Consider the following 12,341-nt stretch of genomic DNA (forward strand, 5'->3'; position numbering starts at 1 on the left):
AAACATAGAAACATAGAAAATAGGCCATTCAGCCCTTCGAGCCTGCACTGCCATTCAGTATGATCATGGCTGATCATCCAACTCAGAACCCTGTACCTGCCTTCTCTCCATACCCTCTGATACCTTTGGCCACAAGGGCCATATCTAACTCCCTCTTAAATATAGCCAATGAACTGGCCTCAACTGTTTCCTATGGCAGAGAATTCCACAGATTCACCACTCTCTGTGTGAAGAAGTTTTTCCTCATCTCAGTCTTAAAAGGCTTCCACTTTATCCTCAAACTGTGACCCCTTGTTCTGGGCTTCCCCAACATTGGGAACAATCTTCCTGCATCAAGCCTGTCCAATCTCTTTAGAATTTTATACGTTTCAATAAGATCCATAAGACCATAAGACCATAAGACAAAGGAGCAGAAGTAGGCCAATCGGCCCATCGAGTCTGCTCCGCCATTTTATCATGAGCTGATCCATTTTATCCTATTTAGTCCCACTGCCCCGCCTTCTCACCATAACCTTTGATGCCCTGGTTACTCAGATACCTATCAATCTCTGCCTTAAATACACCCAATGATTTGGCCTCCACTGCTGCCCGTGGCAACAAATTCCATAGATTCACCACCCTCTGACTAAAAAAATTTTTTCGCATTTCTGTTCTGAAAGGGCGCCCTTCAATCCTGAAGTCATGCCCTCTCGTACTAGACTCCCCCATCATGGGAAACAACTTTGCCAAATCCACTCTGTCCATGCCTTTTAACATTCGAAATGTTTCTATGAGGTCTCCCCTCATTCTTCTAAACTCCAAGGAATACAGTTCAAGAGCGGACAAACGTTCCTCATATGTTAACCCTCTCATTCCCGGAATCATTCTAGTGAATCTTCTCTGTACCCTCGCCAACGTCAGCACATCCTTTTTTAAATAAGGAGACCAAAACTGCCCACAGTACTCCAAGTGAGGTCTCACCAGCGCCTTATAGAGCCTCAACATTACATCCCTGCTCCTATACTCTATTCCGCTAGAAATGAATGCCAACATTGCATTCGCCTTCTTCACTACTGACTCAACCTGGAGGTTAACTTTAAGGGAATCCTGTACGAGGACTCCCAAGTCCCGTTGCATCTCAGAACTTTGAATTCTTTCCCCATTTAAATAATAGTCTGCCCGTTTATTTTTTCTGCCAAAGTGCATAACCATACACTTTCCAACATTGTACTTCATTTGCCACTTCTCTGCCCATTCTTCCAATCTATCCAAGTCTCTCTGCAGGTTCTCCGTTTCCTCAGCACTACCGGCCCCTCCACCTATCTTCGTATCGTCAGCAAACTTAGCCACAAAGCCATCTATTCCATACTCCAAATCGTTGATGTACAATGTAAAAAGAAGCGGCCCCAACACTGATCCCTGTGGAAAACCACTGGTAACCGGCAGCCAACCAGAATAGGATCCCTTTATTCCCACTCTCTGTTTCCTGCCAATCAGCCAATGCCCTATCCATGTATGTAACTTTCCTGTAATTCTATGGGCTCTTATCTTGTTAAGCAGCCTCATGTGTGGCACCTTGTCAAAGGCCTTCTGAAAATCCAAATATACAACATCCACTGCATCTCCCTTGTCTAGCCTACTGGTAATTTCCTCAAAAAATTGTAATAGGTTTGTCAGGCAGGATTTTCCTTTAAGGAATCCATGCTGAGTTCTGCCTATCTTGTCATATGCCTCCAGGTACTCTGTAACCTCATCCTTGACAATCGACTCCAACAACTTCCCAACCACCGACATCAAGCTAACAAGTTTATAATTTCCTGTTGCTTCCTTGCCCCCTTCTTAAATAGCGGAGTGACATTTGCAATCTTCCAGTCTTCCGGAACCATGCCAGAATCTATTGACTTTTGAAAGATCATCGCTAATGCCTCCGCAATCTCCACAGCTACTTCCTTCAGAACACGAGGGTGCATTCCATCTGGTCCAGGAGATTTATCGACCTTTAGCCTATTTAGCTTCCTGAGTACTTTCTCTGTTGTAATTGTGACTGCGCACACTTCTCTTCCCTGCCACCCTTGAGTGTCCGGTATCCTGCTGTCTTCCTCAGTGAAGACTGATGCAAGATACTTGTTCAGTTCCTCTGCCATCTCCTCATCTCCCATTACAATTTCTCCAGCATCATTTTCTATCGGTCCTATATCTACTCTCACCTGTCTTTTACTCTTTATATACTTGAAAAAGCTTTTAGTATCCTCTTTGATATTATTTGCTAGTTTCCTTTCATAGTTAATCTTTTCTCTCTTAATGACCTTCTTGTTTTCCTTTTGTAAGGTTTTAAAGACTTCCCAATCCTCTATCTTCCCACTAATTTTTGCTTCCTTGTATGTCTTCTCCTTAGCTTTAACTTTGGCTTTGACTTCTCTAGTCAACCACAGTTGTATCCTTCTTCTACTCGAAAATTTCTTCTTTTTTGGTATATACTTGTCTTGCACATTCCTCATTTCTCGCATAAACTCCAGCCACTGCTGCTCTGCCGTCTTTCCCGCCAGTGTCTCTTTCCAGTCAACTTTGGCCAGTTCCTCTCTCATGCCACTGTAGTTTCCTTTACTCCACTGAAACTCCGACACATCAGATTTCGGCTTCTCTTTTTCTAATTTCACAGTGAACTCAATCATGTTATGATCACTGCCTCCTAAGGGCTCTTTCACCTCAATCTCTCGAATCACCTCTGGTTCATTACACAATACCCAATCCAGTACAGCCGATCCCCTAGTGGCTCAACAACAAGCTGTTCTAAAAAGCCATCTCGCAGACATTCTACAAATTCTCTCTCTTGAGATCCAGTGCCGACCTGATTTTTCCAATCTACTCGCATGTTAAAATCCCCCACAATTATCATAACTCTGCCCTTCTGACAAGCCTTTTCTATTTCCAGTTGTAATTTGTAGTCCACATCCCTGCAGCTGTTTGGAGGCCTATAAATAACTGCCATCAGGGTCCTTTTACCCCTGCTATTCCTTATCTCAACCCATAAAGATTCTGCACCTTCCGATCCTATATCACCTCTTTCTAATGATTTAATATCATTTCTTACCAATAAAGCCACGCCTCCCCCTCTGTCTACCTTCCTATCCTTCCGATACACCGTGTATCCTTGGACGTTCAGCTCCCAGAGACATGCATCCTTTAGCCAGGTCTCAGTGATGGCCACAATGTCATACCTGCCAATCTGTAGCTCCCCCTTCAATCTTCTAAATTCCAGAGAGTATAAGCCTAGCTGATCCAGTCTTTCATCATATGAAAGTCCTGCCATCCCAGGAATCAATCTGGTGAACCTTCTTTGTACTCCCTCTATGGCAAGAATGTCTTTCCTCAGATTAGGGGACCAAAACTGCACATAATATTCTAGGTGTGGTCTCACCAAGGCCTTGTACAACTGCAGTAGTACCTCCCTGCTTCTGTACTCGAATCCTCTTGCTATGCATGCCAGCATACCATTTGCCTTTTTCACCGCCTGCTGTACCTGCATGCCCACTTTCAATGACTGGTGTATAATGACACCCAGGTCTCGTTGCACCTCCCCTTTTCCTAATCGGCCACCATTCAGATAATAATCTGTTTTCCTGTTCTTGCCACCAAAGTGGATAACCTCACATTTATCCACATTAAATTGCATCTGCCATGAATTTGCCCACTCACCTAACCTATCCAAGTCACCCTGCATCCTCTTAGCATCCTCCTCACAGCTAACACTGCAGCCCAGCTTCGTGTCATCCACAAACTTGAAGATGCTGCATTTAATTCCCTCGTCTAAGTCATTAATATATATTGTAAACAACTGGGGTCCCAGCACTGAGCCTTGCGGTACCCCACTCGTCACTGCCTGCCATTCTGAAAAGGTCCCGTTTATTCCCACTCTTTGCTTCCTGTCTGCCAACCAATTCTCTATGCACATCAATACCTTACCCCCAATACCGTGTGCTTTAAATTTGCACACTAATCTCCTGTGTAGGACCTTGTCAAAAGCCTTTTGAAAATCCAAATATACCACATCCACTGGTTCTCTCCTATCCACACTACCAGTTACATCCTCAAAAAATTCTATGAGATTCGTCGGACATGATTTTCCTTTCATAAATCCATGCTGACTTCATCTGATTTCGTCTGATGTTTCCTATAGTGGAGGAGTCTAGGACCAGAGGACACAGATTGAGGATAGAAAGTTGCCCTTTAGAACAGAGATGAGGAAAAATTTCTCTAGCCAGAGGGTGGTGAATCTGTGGAATTTATTGTCACAGATGGCTGTAGGGGCCAAATCATTGTGTATATATAAAACAGAAGTTTCTAAGTTCTTGATTAGTCAGGGTGTCAAAGATTATGTGAAGAAGGCAGGAAAATGGGGTTGACAGGGATAATAAATCAGCCATGATGGAATGGCAGAGCAAACTTGTTGGGCTGTACAGGTTAACTCTGCTCTCATGTCTTATGGTTTTATGATCCTAAGTGGTAGGGATATACCTTCAACAATGCACTAATGGCAGGAACATTCATCTGTTGTCTTTCTCCGATGTAGTTTCAATGGGGGAGAATCAGAATGTTCCACGCCCACATGACTGCTTTCACGAGCCACAAAGTATCTGTTAGAAGTTAAACTATGCACAGGTTTTATTTCCTGAAATGTCCACAGGTTCTTATTTTATTTACTCCATAATTATGCTATCCATAGTTTCATAACTCCAGTAAGATCCCTAACATACCGTACAGTATTTGGGGGCATCAAGAGAAGTGAAGGTGAAGTAAAGACAGTACGCATCAGGAAATGGATGTTGTTTTTTTGTATAAGTTTGCAAAGGACAGCATCTTGATGAGAACTAATAAAGACAGATCTTCAGGGACACTGGTAGTAATTGAGAAGGCATAGAAAAAGAGACAACTACAAATGATTCTCAGTCCATGACTGGCTAGGAAAGACAAGAAAGATGAGAATGCTATCTCAGTCATCTGGATGAGAGTGAGGAAGTGTTGGAAAGGCAATGAGTAGTCTATTGGATCAAGGAGTGTGAAAAAACATAGAATAATTCTTTAGGCAGACAGTGGTGAACCTGTGGAATTCATTGGCACAGAGGGCTGTGAAAATCAAGTCATTGGGTATATTTTTAAAGTGGAGATTAATAGGTTCTTGTTCACTAAGGGCATCAAAGATTATGGGAAAAAGGCAGGAATGGGGTTGAGAAACATAATAAATCACCCATAATCAAATGGCACAGCAGACTCAATGGGCTGAATGACCTAATTCTGCTCCAGTGTCTTATGGTTTAACGATCACAAGGATCGACTATCACTGCGGACTTCAATATGAATGGATTGTACCCTGTAGCACATTCACAAATATAATAGGAAAAATTCCAGCATGGATTTCTGGAAAAGAAATCTGGAAATCTGGGAGAGTATGATATCCTCAAGGATATGAGAAAATAAAGGAAAATTGGAGGCTGGGCAATTGTTTGCAAAGTTCAAAGGTTAGTATTTTAGAGAGCAGGATGATAGTAGTAGCTTTGAATGAGAGGAATAAAAACCCAAGTTGTAACGTACATTAGTGCTCGCTGCCTTTTACTAATGACCATATCATGTGATATGACTTACAACACATTGTTATATTAACCACTGCAGTTAGTTGAGGGTTGATTATTTTCAACAAAGGATGTTTTGTTAGTGGCTCCATTGTTTTATTTGCTTCCATGGACAATAGCAAGAAAGATCACCCAGATACTTTGGAGAGCCGAAGACTTTTTCACAGAGCAAAAATGGCTAACATGTGGGGCATAATGTTAATGTTATTGGAGAAATGTTTAGGAGAATGTCAGAGGTTTATTTATACAGAGATTGGTGGGTGTGTGGAACATACTGCCAGTGGTGCTGGGAGAGGCAGATTTACTAGGAACAATTAAGAAACTCTTAGATGGGCGCATGGATGATAGAGAAGGAGGGCTACAAAGAAAGGAAGGGTTAGACTGATTATAAGGTTAAAAGGTCAGCACAATGTCGACTAAAAGGTCTGTACTGTGCTGTAATGTTCCACATTCCATATTCTCAAGAACTTACAGACATGGGACAGAAAGGGAATCTGCAACAGAATGGTCAGATATGAAGCCCAGGAAGAGAAGCATTTGAAAAAGGTTTGGTTGAGCATGGAGACACTTCTCTTGGAAAAGGCTAGTTTGTGAAGATGACAAAGGTGTGTAATTTGGTATGAATATGGGGGTTTAGTTAAGTTGGTGATGGAGTAGGTTTAGCGAAGCCAGGCAACGACTGAATAAACTACCTGTAGTTATCTGCTGTATATATTCAATCTGTATCCCTCAGACTGAAAATAATGGAGATGAGCTCTATCTGGGGGAACATCTAGTTGGGTGTCAGTGATGAGTGTGTGTGGGGAGGGGGTGGTACTTGAGATTAGTGTAATCTCTTGTTTTTCTATAGACTGACCACTTCATTGCCTGTAAAGAGCTTTGGGATGTCCTGATTTTATGAGTATACTTTATAAGTACCCACAAAGCTAAATCTTGTGACATAACGGGCAGCAGAGCTTCACTTACTGATGAGCTCAATGCATTCTATGCTCACATTGACTCTAGAACAGGGAGTAACCATTGCACACGCCTATGGCTCCCAATGATCCTTTGATCGCAGTATCTGAAGATGACGGGCAGGCTTCCTTCAAGGGAGTGAATACAAGGAAAGCATCCAGTCCGGACAGAGTACCTGGCCAAGTCCTGAAGACCTGTGCTGGCAAACTGGCTGGTGTATTCATGGGTATCTTCCGGTTTTCGCTCCAACAGTGTGTGGTACCACCTGCTTCAAGCAGGCTTCAGTCGTACTGGTGCACAAGAAGAGCGTGGTAACCTGTCTAAATAACTATCACCCAGTGACACTTACATCCACAGTGATGAAGTGTTTTGAGAGGCTGGTGTTGAATCATATCAGCACCTGTTTGAGTGGTGACTTGGATCCACTCCAATTTGCCTACTGAAGCAACAGGTCTACAGCAGATGCTATCTGCTTGGCTCTTCACACAAACCTGGGACATCTGGACAGCAAAGATACATACATTAGGATGCTCTTTATCGATTCCAGCTCAGCATTTAATACCACCATCCCCTCTAAACTAATCAGTGAACTCAGGACTTGGACCTGGAGTGCAACTGAATTCTGGATTTCCTCACTTGTAGACCGCAGTCAGTTAAGATTAGCAAAAAAATCTCCTCGACAATTTCTATTAGCACAGGAGCACTGCAGGGATATGTACTTCGCCCCTGCTCCACTTGCTTTACACCTATGACTGTGTGGCTAAGTACAGCTCCAACACCATGTACGCGTTTGCTGATGACACCACTGTTGTGGGCTGTATCAAAGGGGGTGATGAATCAGCATACAGGAAGGAGATTGAAACCTTGGCTGAGTCGTGTAATAACAAAAACCTTTCACTCAATGTCAATAAGACCAAGGAACTAATTGTAGACTTCAGAAGAGGGAAACTGGAGGTCCATGGGCCAATAATCATCAGAAGATCAGAGGTGGAGAGGGTCATTAACTTTAAATTTATGTGTGTCACTATCTCTGAGGAATAGTCCTTGACGCATCATATAAATATTATTGTGAAGAAAGCATGACAGAAACTTTAGTTACTCAGGAGTCTGTGGATGTTTGGAATGTCATTGAAAACCTTGGCAAACTTCTATAACAACACACACAAGTGCTGGAGTTTGATGTTTTAGGCTAACACCCTACATTTAGTCCTGATGAAGGGTCTAAGCCTGAAATGTCGACTGTTTACTCTTTTCCATAGATGCTTCTTGGCCTGCTGAGTTCCTCCAGAACTGTGTGTGTGTTGCTTGGATTTCCAGTATGTGCAGATTTTCTCTTGTGTGCAAACTTCTGCAGATGTGTGTTGGGAAGTGTGCTGACTGGCTGCATTATGGGAACACCATTGCCTTTGAATGGAAAATCCTACAAAAAGTCATGGATTTGGCCCAGTACATAATGGGTGAAGCCCTCCCAAGAAAACACATGACAAACCAACTTAAAAACTGACAAAAACCACATAATTATAACATATAGTTACAACAGTGCAAAGCAATACCGTAATTTGATAAGAACAGACCATGGCACGGCAAAAGTCTCAGAGTCTCTCGAAAGTCCCATCATTTCACGCAGGCGGTAAACCTCCAGCGCCGCCAACTTGCCGATGCAACATCCTGGAAGCATCCGACCACAGTCCGACTCTGAGTCCATCGGAAAACTCCGAGCCTCCGACCAGCTCTCAGACACCGAGCACCGAGCACCGAGCACCATCTCTGCCGAGCGCTTCGACTCCGGCCCCGGCTACAGGCAAAAGGCAAAGCCAAGGATTTGGGGCCTTCCCCTCCGGAGATTCTCGATCGCACAGTAGCAGCGGCAGCGAAGCAGGCATTTCAGAAGTTACTCCAGGTGTTCCTCCGTGCTTCTCATGGCTGTCTCCATCAAATCCGGATTGTGCACGGCCCCCCCAGTCACACATATTGATATTCATTCGGAACGGCCGCGCGCGCAGCGTCGCACCGCTATCTTCTCCTCCCTCCTCCTAATTATTTATTTATATCTGTTTTTGCACACTTTGTTTACAGTTTACAGTTACTGTTCTACAGATTTGCTAAGTACGCCCACAGAAAAAGAAGCTCAGGGTTGTATGTGGTGATATGTATGTACTCTAATAATAATTTTTACTTTGAAATCTGGTACGTCCTGATGAAGGGTCTCGACCTGAAATGTTGGACCTTTATTCCTTTCATGGATGCTGCCTGACTTGCTGAGTTCCTGTAACAATTTGTCTGTGTGTTACTTTATAAGTTCCTTACTTGCCATCTGAGAATTTAAAAGTAAATGATCTTGAATGCCAGTTCGTGTCATCCTAGGTGAATAGATAAGTAGAGAAGTTCACCCAGCCCATTGTGCTCATTCTTTGTACAATGTAAATACTTGATCCAGTTTCATAGATTAGCTGTCAGCCTTGGATTTTAGCATAAAGCCTAGACTTTATCTGCAACGTAGCACTGTCTGATGTGTAGTTCTTCAGACAAGACTTCAGATTGATTGTCTATTTACCCTTGCAGGTGAACTCAGCAGATAGAATGACATTACGCTAATGATACACAGGTGAGTTCTCCACAGGTATATTGGCTATTAACTATGGCTCAGTCATCAACAGTGAAAATCACAGATTATCTGGTTATTATTACAATGCAATTTGTGAGAAAAGCCTATGTGAAAATTAGTTAGTTTGTTTTCTATATTACAACAATGACTATTCTTAATGAAATGAATGATATGGCTTTAAAAATCTTAATCAGCTCCTGAGGCAATTGAAGTAAAAAGAAAGGCAAGTGTTTTTAGTCAGAGGCTGCAGTTTCCATTTGTTGAATTCAGTGCCACAGACAGCTGCGGAGGCCAAACATTGGTTATGTTTAAAGTGCAGGTTGATTGCTTCTTGAGCAGTAAGGGTGTCAAAGGTTATGGGGAGAAGGCAGAAGTTTGGGATTGACGGGGATAACAAATCAACCGTGATGGAATGGTAGAACAGACTCAATGAGGTGAATGGCCTAATTCTGCTTCAATGTCTTATGGTCTTACTTTTGCCTTATTTAATCTGGTGAAGGCCATATTTAGAAGTACGCTATCTTTCCCGTAATATTAAATGTTTTGAATAATTTATCAAGGTAATAAGTAAAATAATGGTTTTATTCAAAATACAATTAAGTGGGTGAAAGTCAGGAGAGGGAAGAGCAAGAGTCAGATACCTGTGCCTAAAGCCTGAACAGTAAGTACTCCTGTTTGAGTACTGTTGGGGGGTATGGCCTACCTGGGGGAAGCAACAGTGGCTGTGCTTCTGGCACAGAGTCTGACCCTGTGGCTCAGAAGGGTAGGGAAAGGAAGAGGGTAGAGGTAATAGAGTACTCTATAGTTAGGGGTCGGACAGGTGATTCTGTGGATGCAGGAAAGAAACACGGATGGTTGTTTGCCTCCCCGATGCCAGGGTCCACGATGTTTCTGACCACGTCCATGATATCCTGAAGTGGGAAAATGAACAGCCAGAGGTCATGGCACACTTTGGTACCAACGATAAAGGTAGGAAAAGGGAAGAGGTCCTGAAAACAGGCTACAGGGAGTTAGGAAGGAAGTTGAGAAGCAGGACCTCAAAGGTAGTAATCTCAGAATTTACTGCCTATGCCATGTGACAGTGAGTATAGGGATAGAGTGAGGTGGAGGATAAATGCATATCAAAGAGATTGGAGCAGGGGGCAGGGATTCAAATTCCTGGATCATTGGGACCTCTTTTGGGGTAGGCGTGGCCTGTACAAAAAAGATGGGTTGCACTTGAATCCGAGGGGGACCAATATCCTGGCAGGATGGTTTGCTAAGGCTATTGGGGAGAGTTTAAACTAGAATTGCTGACAGGTGGGAACCAAACTGAAGAAACAAAGGAAGGGGCAGTTTTCTCATACATAGAGAAAACTTGGAGACAGTGCGAGAGGGAGGATAGGGAAGGGATATGCTCAGACCGATGGTTTGAGATGTGTCTATTTTAATGCAAGGAGTATCATGAACAAAGCGAATGAGCTTAGAGCCTGGATTAGTACTTGGAGCTATGATATTGTGGCCATTATAGAGACTTAGATGGCTCAGGGGCAGGAATGGTTACTTAGAGTGCCAGGCTTTAGATATTTCAGAGAGGACAGGGAGGGAGGTAAAAAAGGTGGGGGCGTGGCACTGCTGATCAGAGATAGTGTCACATTTGCAGAAAAGGAGGAAGTCATGGAGTCTCTCTGGGTGGAAGTTAGAAACAGGAAGATGTTAATAACTCTACTGGGTGTTTTTTATACACCACGCAATAGTAACAGGGACATCGAAGAGCATATAGGGAGACAGATTCTGGAAAGGTGTAATAATAACAGGGTTGTCATGGTGGGAACTTTTAATTTCCCAAATATTGATTGGCATCTCCCTAGAGCAAGGGGTTTACATGGGGTGGAGTTTGTTAGGTGTGCTCAGGAAGGGTTCCTGACACTATATGCAGATAAGCCTAAAAGAGGAGGAGGCTATACTTGATCTAGTATTGGGAAATGAACCTGGTCAGGTGTCAAGTCTCTCACTGGAGAGCATTTTGGAGGTAGTGATCACAATTCTATCTCCTTTACCATAGTGTTGGAGAGGGATAGGAACCGACAAGTTAGGAAAGCATTTGACCAGATGCTTTCGGACCAGGTGGAATGCACCCGCGTGTTCTGATGGAAGTAGCTGTGGAGATTGCGGAGGCATTAGCTATGATCTTTCAAAAATCGATAGATTCTGGCATGGTTCTGGAGGACTGGAAGATTGCAAATGTCACTCCGCTATTTAAGAAGGGGGCAAGGAAGCAAAATGGAAATTATAGACCTGTTAGCTTGACATCGGTGGTTGGGAAGTTGTTGGAGTCGATTGTCAAGGATGAGGTTACAGAGTACCTGGAGGCATATGACAAGATAGGCAGAACTCAGCATGGATTCCTTAAAGGAAAATCCTGCCTGACAAACCTATTACAATTTTTTGAGGAAATTACCAGTAGGCTAGACAAGGGAGATGCAGTGGATGTTGTATATTTGGATTTTCAGAAGGCCTTTGACAAGGTGCCACACATGAGGCTGCTTAACAAGATAAGAGCCCATAGAATTACAGGAAAGTTACATACATGGATAGGGCATTGGCTGATTGGCAGGAAACAGAGAGTGGGAATAAAGGGATCCTATTCTGGTTGGCTGCCGGTTACCAGTGGTTTTCCACAGGGATCAGTGTTGGGGCCGCTTCTTTTTACATTGTACATCAACAATTTGGATTATGGAATAGATGGCTTTGTGGCTAAGTTTGCTGACGATACGAAGATAGGTGGAGGGGCCGGTAGTGTTCAGGAAACGGAAAGTCTGCAGAGAGACTTGGATAGATTGGAAGAATGGGCAGAGAAGTGGCAAATGAAGTACAATGTTGGAAAGTGTATGGTTATGCACTTTGGCAGAAAAAATAAACGGGCAGATTATTATTTAAATGGAGAAAGAATTCAAAGTTCGGAGATGCAACGGGACTTGGGAGTCCTCGCACAGGATACCCTTAAAGTTAACCTCCAGGTTGAGTCAGTAGTGAAGAAGGCGAATGCAATGTTGGCATTCATTTCTGGAGGAATAGAGTATAGGAGCAGGGATGTGATGTTGAGGCTCTATAAGGCGCTGGTGAGACCTCAAGGAGTACTGTGGGCAGTTTTGGTCTCCTTATTTAAGAAAGGATGTGCTGATGTTGGAGAG

The sequence above is a fragment of the Mobula hypostoma genome, chromosome 1, assembly GCF_963921235.1.
Source record: "Mobula hypostoma chromosome 1, sMobHyp1.1, whole genome shotgun sequence".
NCBI lineage: Eukaryota > Metazoa > Chordata > Chondrichthyes > Myliobatiformes > Myliobatidae > Mobula > Mobula hypostoma.